We start from the raw sequence: 12,013 nt of genomic DNA on the forward strand, positions 1-12,013 counted from the left end.
CAACAAAAAAAATCTTTCTTCACCTTGAACGGTGCATTTTAAATGGGACTCAACTATTCCTATTGCAATCAAGGAGAAGTGAAATAGAGTTGAGCACAAACCTATTCTCCTGGTTTTATTATTTTAGTACATAGCACATGCTAGAACTCAACACGATCCTGGATGGGCTCAGAAGCTAACCCACAAAGAGTCATTTACAAAACCAGAGCCATAAATAGTGAAAATTCTCAACTGGGAACGAAAATAACAAATTTCATAAGTTCTATCCAATAGCTTTATTTAACCAATATTGGTTGTGTCTTCTGCTGCCACTTTTTTTATCCCCTGATCTTTCTGTTTAAGAATGCTTCAAAACAGTAGAAGATCAGACAGAATACAGGATTTGGAAAGACAAATTCTCTTGTGGGTTGTCAGCAATTTTGCACTGTAAAAAAAATTCAGTGGTTAGGAATCTTATCTGCTTATTAGGCAAAAAAAAAATAGAGAGAGAGAGACTTATGGAGCACAATGAAAAGTTGCTATCTGATATTTTTTCCTCCCCTGAAGCCATGTTTCTCTATAAGGAAAAGTATGAGCCAAATTATGCTTCTTCTATACCTAGCTATGAAATGCTAGGTACAGAAGCTAAACATGAATAAAGCTTTTGTTATTTTTAACAAGAAAACTTCACCCCAAATTCACTTGCATACTTTTACGTGGATGTTAGAGACCTGTTGCCTAAATGCAGATATAATACTTTTACCAGGTTTTGTCCTTCAGAGTTTTATTTGCTCAGTATCACTGCACTTTCCTCGCTTTTCCTTGTATGTAATGGTTGCATGGCCGCTTTTTAAAACACAAGCTAAAACTGCAAATCATTTTGGCTGGCTGTCTTTTTATTGTATATGCATTAACAAATGCTGTATTGGTTTTCAGAAATGAAGGAATATGATTTCTCAAAGGCACTTTTGACATCTCATAGAGTTTAGAGGATAATATTGACAAATATAAAAAGCATAGGGGGTAAATTGTTCTTAATTACACTGGAATAATTCTGAAGTCATTTCCTATAGGTCTCTGAATTTTTGGCATAGTGGGGTAAAATTGCTTTAGTTTTCTTGAACATATTCATGCTTATAGCTTGAGCATATTAATGCTTATAGCTTTCTGTTGCCATTTTGTATTTTTAGAAGGAAAAAAACACCTTCCTTCCCAGGAGCTGACCAAAAAGAAGGAGCTCTCCGAGGTGGAGGTATTATGGATCGCTGGGGAAGCCAGGGACAGAGAAGAGCCAGGTTCTCAATGCCAGGAGAAAGAGACTAAGGAAGGCTTCTTTTTGAGGCGTCCCAAGGAAGAGCTTCCCTTGAGAAAGGCATGATATGTGACTATCATACCTGCCTAAGTCTGTATATTATTAGAAGTTTTTATATAATATAGGAAGATGTATGATGGCACAGGCAAATTAAGCATGCAACAACCCCAAACCTTTTGTATTGGAAGATTTCAGTATTTAATTTTAGTTTTCATAAACAAAAGTAATGTAACTGTGCACATTTTGCAGGGATGATTCATGTAGTGGTATTTGCAAATATTTATTATTCCATAGAATCCCACAGAAGTTAGAGAAGGTCATTTTAAAACTCGAGACATGCTCCAACCTTTAGTTATTTCTTTTTATGTACTCTTACTTATTTTATTTTATAAAGGTCAAAACTGACAAAAATACCAAAACAAATACCCCCTCATTCTCATGATTGTAGTATCAGGCAAGTTTACAATAGACAGGGGAGGAAGGGATATATTTTCCAAGAACAGAAAGATAGCTTCTACAGGACTGAGACAGCAAAGTGATTAGAGCACCTTACTTTTTCACTCCAGAATGCAAGTTTTAAGTTTTGGTCACATTTACTCTGAAACCTGTTCTTTGGTGGCCCCATTGCAAATGGGTACCCTGGTCTTCTGTACTGGGGCATCAAAGGTCACTGGACGTGTTGCTAGTCACATTGCTTCCTTGTGTGTCATTGGCTAGATAACCTGGTGTGCTGTATGGTACTATCTCACAAACTGGAAGCTGTATAGCCACATTCACATTGTAAATCTTGAATTTCAGAGCCCAGACTGTATTTTTACGAAGTCGAACATACAAAACAGCTTTCAATTTGTAAACTAAGCAACTGAGAGCAAAGTAGGCAACCCTACAGTATCATTTTCACCGTCACTTTTGAAAACAGAACCATTTAAAACCTTTTATCAATTTTTACTGCCACATTCATGGTACTACTAAATTAATAGTTTCCACAGAGTGTAATGCCAGATGGGACCACAAAACCAGCTATTCTAACTTCCTGTCTTGTCACATGCCATTATATTTTACCCGCTTACCTTTCTAGTGAGTTCACTAATTTTGCTAAAACAAATTATTTCAGTCTCAAAAGGGCTAAAATGTTGTGTGTCTTAGGGGCAGTGATAGGGAGTCAGGAACCACCACTACTTGGGGCACAAGTGATAGTAGGTAAATGATACAAACCCAGAAAATCAGAGCAGGCAATCTGTACTCTGAGTTGCAGAGGAGAGTTAAACACCTCTAGGGTGCAGGCTACTCTGACTTGGACTGGAAATTCCTTCCAGATCCCAAATCTGATGATCACTCTGACTCTGATCAGAAGAGCAAGATTTACCAGGCAAGAAGCTTCTCTGTTCTAGCTCGGGATGAACAGTGACCAGTGTGCACTAGTTCTTTGAGGTGGGATTGCACAAATACTTTAGAGGAACATGAAAAAAAGACACCTATCATTTGTGTATTAGGCAAAAAAAATCCTACTTGTACCTCACAGGCATCGAGTTAAACCAGGGATGGTCAATTATTTTGACTGGAGGGCCACTTTATGAGTTTTGGGGACCTGTTGAGGGCCATGTCCATCTCTGTCTCTCTCACACACACACACTGTCTGTCTGTCTCTTTCTTTCTCTTCCCTTTTCTCTCTTTCTCTCTCTCTCTGTCTCTTCTCTTTGTCTCTCTTCTTTCTCTGTCTCTCTCTTCTCTTTTATTTGTGCCTCTGTGCCTCCGTGTCTCTTCTCTTCTCTCTTTCTCCGTCTCTCTTCTCTGTCTGTCTTCCTCTTCTCTCTCTCTCTCTGTCTCTTCCCTTCTCACTGTCTCTCTCTTTTTCTCCCTGTCTCTTTCCCATTCCTTCTCCTTCCCTCCCCCTCCCTCCAGAACCTGACAAAAACTGTGGTTTGCCAGGAGCCCTACATTCAGCTGTGGACCTGCTGGCAGTGTCACAGCTGATGCTGATGCCCGTCCAACATGGCAGAAGGTCCTGTCTGGGTCTACAGCTGAGCATTGGGGCTCCTGGTGAACTATAGCTTTGGCTGAGTTTTGGAGGGAGGAGAAGGAAGGGAGGGGGAGAAACACAGAGAGAGAGAAGAAGAGACAGAGAAAGACATTGCCACCTGCCTAGTGCAGCAGCAGCTCCTGCCTGGGTCCACAGCTGATGCAGGTTCTGGGTCAGGGCTCCAGGTGGGAGCTTCTACTGCTCCAGGAGAGCAATGGGTCAGTTGTGAATGTTGCCAGCAGGTTCTGCATCCAATGCTGCTGCCCACCCACTGCAGTGGAAGTCCTGTCCGGGTCCACAGCTAATGCCCGATGCTGCTGGGCAGAAGCAGTCCCGCCCACTTGCCCAGCACCATGCAGTAGCCAGAGGCTCCATCCTCCCACAGTAAGTTGGTGGCTGTCTACCCATGGGCTTGATCAAATTTGTTGGCCCATGGGCCATATTTTGCCCACCTCTTAGTTAAACCATGAAGCATGAGTTTTGTTGTTGCCATTATTATAAGTGTACAAAAAGTAATGTGGAGATTCTACATTATGAAAATGACTGTGAGAAACTGAAATTGGGCCTCAAGTTTCCAATGAAACATCCAGCAATTAATTCTTTTTTGAAATCACACATAGGCTCCAATTATAATGTAAAAGAAACTTGCCTGATTGTGCTAGCATTTCAGCCTGGAGAGTAAGCATTACAGACTACTTTCTGTGAAATGCTGAACTTTAAAGTAACTAAAGAAGTATTTACACCAGTTTTCTATTGTGGAAGAATTATTAAAATACTCCCTCTGAGTATCAAAATCACTTGCAGGTTAAACAAGACCTCACTGGCACTGATCACAGGACAACATTTTGAGACCTAATTTTTTCCTATTGTTGTGCCAAATCTATTTAAAAGCCACACCTGAAATTAATGCTACTTAAGAGGCAATGTTCCTTTGGCTTCACTATAAGAAAGATACAGTCCTTTTCTTAAGGCCTGTTTTGGGATTTTTTTTTAAATAAAAAAATGTCTGACTTTGCAATATGGCACATTTGAACGGAACTGCAGAGGTGTAACTTTTTTTTTTATAACCTGTATTTCAAACAAAGGCACAAACAAAAGACACGTAAAAATTAGACTGCTTTCACAGAATGCATTGAGTTACATTTTTAGTAGAGGTGCACCGATACATTGGTTCGATATTGGATCATCACTGATATAAAGAAAATTGACTATATCAGAAATTGACCTAATGTGGCTCATAATTTGGCCGATAAATGCCTGCAACTGCAGTGTAGCACGTAGGTGGCCAGAAGTGGAGCCCAGCAGCTTGGAGAGCCGTGTGCAGCTGGTAAATCTGTTATGGTAGACAGGGAGGGGGGAGGGAAGAGGTGTGGGGGGGTAGATCATTGCCCCCTGTGGTGAGGGAGGGAGTGAGGCTGGGGCAGGTGCTACCCAGTTGGGGTGGGCCATGGGATAGAGCTGTGGCTCATCCGAGGGACATGGGGAGGGGGAGTGTCTCCCACTGCTGCGTGCACCCCGGGAGGTCATGGTGCAGCATGTGCCCATGGATCTGCATGAGGCGGGGCTGGACAGGCTGCAGCTGTGGGCTGGGGTTAGGGGCTGCACTGGGCTGGGCTGGGCTGCGCTACACTCAGGGCTGGTAGCAGCGGTGCTGGGAGGCAGGCTATGGGAGGAGCTGTAGCCACCCCAAATTTTGCCAGAGCCCCGCCATGGCTCCCCTCCCAGCACCGCTGACACCTGCTCCAAGTGAAGCGCAGCCTAGGCCCCTCCATGCACAGGGAAGAGCACAGCACAGCCCCTGGCCCCAGCCTACAGCTGCAGCCTGCCCTGCCCTGCCCCACGCAGATCCTTGGGCACACGGCCCACCCATGCCCTCCTGGGATGCATGCAGCAGCGGGAGCCACTCCACCTCCTTGCACCCTCTGGATGAGCTACAGCTTGCGCTCTGCCCTGCCCTGTCTGGGCAGCACCTGCCCCAGTCCCACTCCCTCCCTCACTATGGGGGGGAATTGATCTGCCCCCCATGCCCCTTCCCTCCCATCTCCCCTTCTACCACAACAGACTTACCAGCTGAATGTAGCTGTATGGGAAATCGGATCGGTATTGGCTGATATACCTCCTTAAAAGTTGGCTAACAGTATTGGCCCCCAAAATCTCTATCAGTGCACCCCTAGTTTTTAGCTAGATTATGACTTCAGCTGAAGGGAGAAGGAATGGAAAGATTCTTACCACTTTTTTCTAAATACCTAAAGCAATGTTTTTGACAAGTTTTGCAGTATTTGAATTTCATTTATCCTTTTTAAAAAAAATACATCCTTAATTCATAGTTACAATCTCATGCACAGTTAGGTGTTCCCTCAGTGTCTTTCAAGTCCTTGAGCACTTCATACTGTTTGAAATAATGAACTTTACCTTTTCCTAATGTGCTTATGCTCTGTCACTTAAACAACTGGAAAACATTTGTAAAACAGGTGGCAACATTACCATTTGCAATCAATAGGGAGGCTGAGTTCAAGGGGCAGTTAATGTTAGGCGAGTCAAGAGAGATCTGGAGGTTGCTTCTACTTCAAGAAGCAGCCACTGCTATGTTTTCAGGGTTTCTTGCCTATGCTCAGGCTGAAAATCAGGATAAGAACAGCCATTTTAAAATTTCAGTTTCAGCTAGAAACAAAAATTGTTGAGATGCATGAAAATTAAGATGTAATAGTTAAAGCCTTGTACCATGGTACATTTAGGTGGCTTCTGGAGCATTTAGCCCCTAGACTGGCTGCACATTAACAAATTTAAGTTGCTTAAAGCACTTGTTATTTAGTTTAAAGTTACACTAATTCAGGGCAGGATTATCTCTAATCCGCCTAATTTTGCTCCTGTTCCATTAAGATGTGGCTGCTCCCTACAGCCATTTCATCCAAGTTGAAGTCCTCCAGCATCCCAAGATGCTGTGGCCCCTCCTGAGTCAGGGTGAGTTGGGATACTGAGGTGAAGTGGGACCAAACATTGCATCTTGCCCCCTGGGGACATTAGGCATAGCAAACACTGCAGCCCCAGAGCACCCAGCAGTTACAGTGCCTCCCACTGCCACCTGGACTGGTTCACTGTTTCCATTGGTGGCAGTGTGGGGCTGGCAAGCTCTGGAGAAAAAAGGGATCAGGCCCCTTGAAGCTCAAGCACTGAGCTGGTCGGGCAGAGGCAGGAGGTACTGTGGCTAGCAGGTACTCTGGGGCTGTGATACTTGTTCTGTCCAGTGGGAGCAGCAATCTGGTTCTACTCCTAGTATATTTATTGGCATTGCAGCCAATGCCAATAAATATAACAGTCTAAAAAAGAAACACACAAAATATGAAAACATTGTGGCTGACAGCACTGACTTCGTATGCACTAAGAAACATTTTACATAGGCTCCTAGTTCTGCCCCTGCTTACCAAGCCTCTAGTGATGTCATAGATTTGCAGGCGTGAATTCTCCACTAAACTGAACAACACTAAGATGATTAATGTTTGCTTGGCTTGAAGCATAAGGTATAACAAGGTCTTTAGTTATTTCCAAGATAGGAAAATGTTCAGATTCAGTTCAGTTTAATATTTGGGTCACTATTTTTCTTCAGTGTTTCATGTTCATTGCCAGTAGTGTGCAATCATTTTGATCCACTGTATTAATGCACCCATTGAGTCAATCAATCTTGTATATTTAAAGAATTGATGATATGAAAATATCTGGCTTTTCTGTTTCAATAATTGGAAATATATTATGCCAATATGAGTTTAGCAGAATAATCAAGACTGTGTAAAAACTATGATCTGTGAAGCTGAAGTGTTTGAAATCACTGAAGACATGACTCATTTCAAGTAAAATGAAATTGCAGAGGTGGTGCTTCGTGACTTGTGCAGCGGATGTTGAGGTGCTTTGTGTTGATTTCATTAATAAAGAAGCTATCACTGTGATTCACAGAAGTTTGCAATTGTGTAAGCTTATTTCATAGCTCTTCTAAAACTGAATAATAGCCTTAGAAGTACTAGCCCTGAGGAGGCTAACAGCAAGACCACTGCTTTTTGTGCAGCATCATTCAAAATTTGTCAGTAAAGGTTACATTATGGTATTTGAGGATATACTGAGGGCATTTAACTCCACAAGGAGTCCATAGCAGTATAAGTAAAGGTGTTGGAATCTCCAAAAGATATTTGATTATGTACCTAGGTAAATGTATGCAAAACATCTGTCATATTGAACTTATACTGCAGTGATTGCTCCACCGTTCCTACACCCTAGAACTTCATCATAGAAAGTGGGTGTTGCAGACCTGAATTCAATGCTGCTGGAAGCCGAATTAGTTTCTAAAGGATTTTCAGAGGAAGATTCTGCAGTTTCTGGGGGATCATATCCAGTGGCTACTCCTAGGTCTAGAGCAGGGGTGGGCAATTACTTTGGGCGGAGGGCCGCTTACTGAGTTTTGGCAAGTCATTGAGGGCCGCATGACAGCTAGCCAAGAGCAGATAAATATTCATTTTCTAAATTTTGTAGGAGCTCCGTGGGCTGGATAGAATGGCCTGGTGGGCTGCATTTTGCCCACCCCTGGTCTAGAGACATGGATAAAAAGTTTCCATGAAAAGGTTTAGATTACTGGTTCTCAACCCTTTTTGGCTCAAGGCACCCCTTGAAAAAGTTCTTAGCTTGCACTCATTTTTTGACTACAGAAAAATAATACAATTCTTCTGCTGCAAAGAACTCTGAAAGACTACAACAAGTCAGAATGTTGTTGACACTATAGATTCCTATTTGAAATCTTTGAGTTTATTTTGCGAATTGTGTGTAGGTTTTTGCACACCTAAAAGTGCTAATATTGCGTGACACCCTTAAGTACCCCAGGGTGCCATGGTACCCTGGTTGAATTATTGATTTATACAGACAACGGCTTCTCATCAAAATTAGAAGTTTTATGCCTCTTTGTTTGTGGAGGTGTGGTTTTGTTTTTTGGGTTTTTTTGATCACCAATGCTAGGAAATATAAGACTGGTTCTTAACCCAAATGAGGTTACTTGCCAAAAATGAACCCAAGAGCAGAGCACAGTCAGAACCAGCATCTCTCTCCATCAGAAACCCCCCCCTACAAATCATATTGAAAATGTGTTGTGTGTAAAGCAGACATCATTAAAAGGGACTAGATAAGCTCTAGATACATTTGCAGCTACTCTGGTTTTCTTTTCTCGAATTTCATGAACCCATACAGTAGACCTTTGAACTTGGGGGAAAAGACCAAGATAGAACTAACTGTATCTTAAATCAAGTATTTAAACATCTAATGCTCAATTTTTCAGTTTCACGTGGAAACACACACACTCACATACACACATGCAATCTGTACCTCTACATGCAATGATTGCAAATATATGGTTTCTATAAATGTGGGTCTTAACTAGATCAAGTCACATTTTTTAATTTTGAATTTAAAAACAATAGTTTTAATACAAAAACCCAAATTTTATTGAAAGGAAATTGGAAAAAATAATGAAAAAAATACTTTCTGATTTGTTTTAGAACCACAGAATCATAGGAAAGTAGGGCTGGAAGGGACCTCATGAGATCTATATAGCCCCATGCTCAAGGCAGGATCATCCCTGACTAAACTATCCAGGTCAAGTGTCTGTCTAAGATGTTCTTGAAAATTTCCAGGGATAGATTCCATAGCTTTTCTAGGTAGCCTGTACTAATGCTTGACCAACCTCATAGCCAGCCACAAGCCAGCTCTAGCTTTAACATTTATAAACATACAAGTTTACAAAAAAATCATATCTCTATATTGTCTTTTTTAATATCTGGATCAGAAGAATTCTCAAGGACTGTTTCAGTCCATTATGTGGTAGGACATGAGGACAAATCTGTTGATGCAATGAATTTGATGGAGTGATTATAATTTACATTAACTGAGGTTCTGCCTCAGAATCTCATCACAAAATGAAATCAGGGAAAAAAATAGTATTACCAGAGGGTGTTTTAAACTTTCTCTGAAGCATTCTTTACAGGTTGCTACTGGAGGCTAGTTACCAAATAGGTTCTTTGTTCTGATGTGGGCATGGACAGATCCAAGATTTACTAAAGGAGGGTGCACCACACCACTCCTTAAGCTATGATGAGATAGAGGCCAGGGAGGGCTGGAGCCCACAGATCATCAGGGGACACTAGGGAACTGGGTAGAGATCAGGCGCGCTAAGGGGGAAGGGATATGACTCATGCCCCGCTGCTGTGACTCCACCGCCACTCTCCCTGGCTGACCTTCATTCCCTTTCTCCCATCTTCACAACATGGGCTTTCTCTAGGTCACTCTATGTCCCCGTTCTGTTTCTGTAATGGTATACAGAAGTTGTATGAATTGGACCCTTAAGATTTGTTCAATTCTTTGAACATACAAAACACTATCTGGTTGTGGAATTACTGCCTGTTGAGAGTTTTTGAAAAGCATTTCAGAAATAAGTTATTCAGTACTTCTCAGCCACCTGTGCTAGATGCTCAGCACAGTTCTCAAAGATGTCGAAACAGTCATTAAAACTAGGCATCTTGTGATAAGTAACAGCTGGCTGTTAGGACTGCCCCAAGAGAACAGATGTTGCTTGGAAGCAGCGCACTTGTACTTCTCTGTTGTTGACAGTACCTAAGATTAATTAAGACTCCTGTATATTATTTTACCTGAGAATGCCTAGGGACCAGATTCCAGCTTGAAGACAACCAACGGGCTGTTCCAAATTAAATAGTTTAGGGTTCTGTCTGCTGGATATTATTTTCATGACTTTTTTTATTAACTCTTTCCATGACTAATGTGAGAAACCAATAGCATCCCCTGATTTAAGAGTCTGAAAACACTAAATGGAGGGTTTGTAGAATGATTACACATACATAGTATGTTATTGCTGCAAAATGAGTCCTTTAATTCTGCCTGCTATTGAAAGTATGGGAAACCTATGGGATGACTGGGGTTTTGAGGGATAATTGAAATCAATGACTAACAAACAAAAATGATGTCTACAGCGCTGCATGTGGCAAAAGAGATTTCATTATATGTGACTAGACTTTTTTTTATCTTTCCTTTTCCTCGTATAACAATAGGAGAATCATTGTTCAGGATATTTCTTGAGGATTAATGGCCCATTACAATAAATGGCCTATTATCTCCCTCAGCTAGTCATTCATCTTTAGAAAATACCCTAAGCCTTATATCATTGGTGTTTAAAATTAAAATGTAATTATTTAAAGTTAGCAGCTTGCTGATTGTACCCCCTAGCCAAACTTGTTCTTACTTGAAATGGCTCCATTTTCATTCTGACTTAAACACATTTTGTAGGAGATAAAGAAAGTACAAAGATGTCCTGCAGCCTGTTATTACAGACAATCAACTGATCAGATCATGCAAGCTCTAATAAAAGAACATCTTAGAAAACTGAAAAATGTATGGTAAACATTACTTGGTCTAAGGTCCTACCTAATTATGACAGTATGATTCTTAATCCTTTCTTGTACACAATCAATGGACTATATTGTAGCAAGTACATCTCCTACCTGTAGAATATGACACATTTTGTTATTTAATCTTAAATTTATAGACTGCCTCCATTACTTTGGGTTGCTAAATGTTATGAGGTACTAAACATACTTCAAGAGATATGCTTTGGCACTTCTGGCAAACTGAATTCTATTTTTTCTCTCTAAAAATGCAGGTTATTTATGAAATCAGTGCCAGATTTCCACATACCCTCTCTTGCATTCTCATCCTTACCACTAATTTACTGGACATTTTCTTGATCTAACTGATCCTCTTAACCTAGGCTGAGCCCTACCCTGCAGTCCAGCTATTTCATTTAAATGTCACATCACTTCAGAAACACAGTAGTATTCATTAACCTTACCAACAGCCATCTCAGCCTGTTTTCTTGTAATTTAACCTGGTTGTTACATGTTCAGAGTCCTGTTCATTTACTGTATTATATTTTAACTAGACTCTCTCTGTCTATATAGATCTATCTATCTATCTAGACTGAGTCAGTTTTCTTTCAGTCTTACCTCTGTATTCATAACCTCATGCTGCAGAGATGTCTTGCGCATGCTCCTTATCCTGAAAACTTGGGTTTGCTAGTTGTTTGTTTTGTTAATTTCCATGACTTGCAAGGAATCCAGCTTCATTAAAGTCAGCATTCAGTGGGCTGGTATATGCCTCTGCACTGCGAGGGCTTTTCTTTAATTAATATATGGACTATAATATAGTGTTTGTTTTGAATCTGATGTCATGGGAAAAAAGTGTTGCTTGACTCTGTGTGGAAACTTGCCCAGATACTTTCAAGTTGTTTCTTCTTTGAGTGCAGTATCATCTGTTTGAGACTTTTCATTTGTTTTCTATTGGTTATTTCTGCTCATCCACAACCACTTTCCAGTCCAAATATAGTGCTACTGGATTTAACAAACCCAAGAAGCGGTTCTGTATATGGTTTATGTTTAACAAACCAAACCAAATTCTTTCTGCAATGACCTGGTCCAATTTGTCACAGAATAAGAAAGACATAAAAGGACTATTCATGCAGACATTAAAAGTACAAGATCCATTTGAAAATAAAGTTAGAACAACTATACAGAAAAGTGACATGCTTTTTCTTCAAACTTCTATTGACCAAAGATAATTTGGGATATGCATGGATTTTAAGGCAGAGACAGTTATCACTTAGT

At 40.8% G+C, this 12,013-nt stretch overlaps 1 long non-coding RNA gene across 1 annotated transcript in view; it reads right to left on the bottom strand.

Annotated features, from left to right (window-relative positions):
* The window catches only part of LOC102385585, a 32,420-nt gene extending 20,952 nt beyond the window's left edge, over positions 1 to 11,468 (bottom strand). Inside the window, exon 1 of the long non-coding RNA XR_003093083.1 lies at positions 11,357 to 11,468. This is a non-coding gene — a long non-coding RNA (uncharacterized LOC102385585). The remainder of the gene's footprint in view (positions 1 to 11,356) is intronic.
* Positions 11,469 to 12,013: the final 545 nt, after the last annotated feature.

The sequence above is a fragment of the Alligator sinensis genome, unplaced genomic scaffold (genome assembly GCF_000455745.1).
Source record: "Alligator sinensis unplaced genomic scaffold, ASM45574v1 scaffold544_1, whole genome shotgun sequence".
In the NCBI taxonomy this organism is placed as follows: Eukaryota; Metazoa; Chordata; order Crocodylia; family Alligatoridae; genus Alligator; species Alligator sinensis.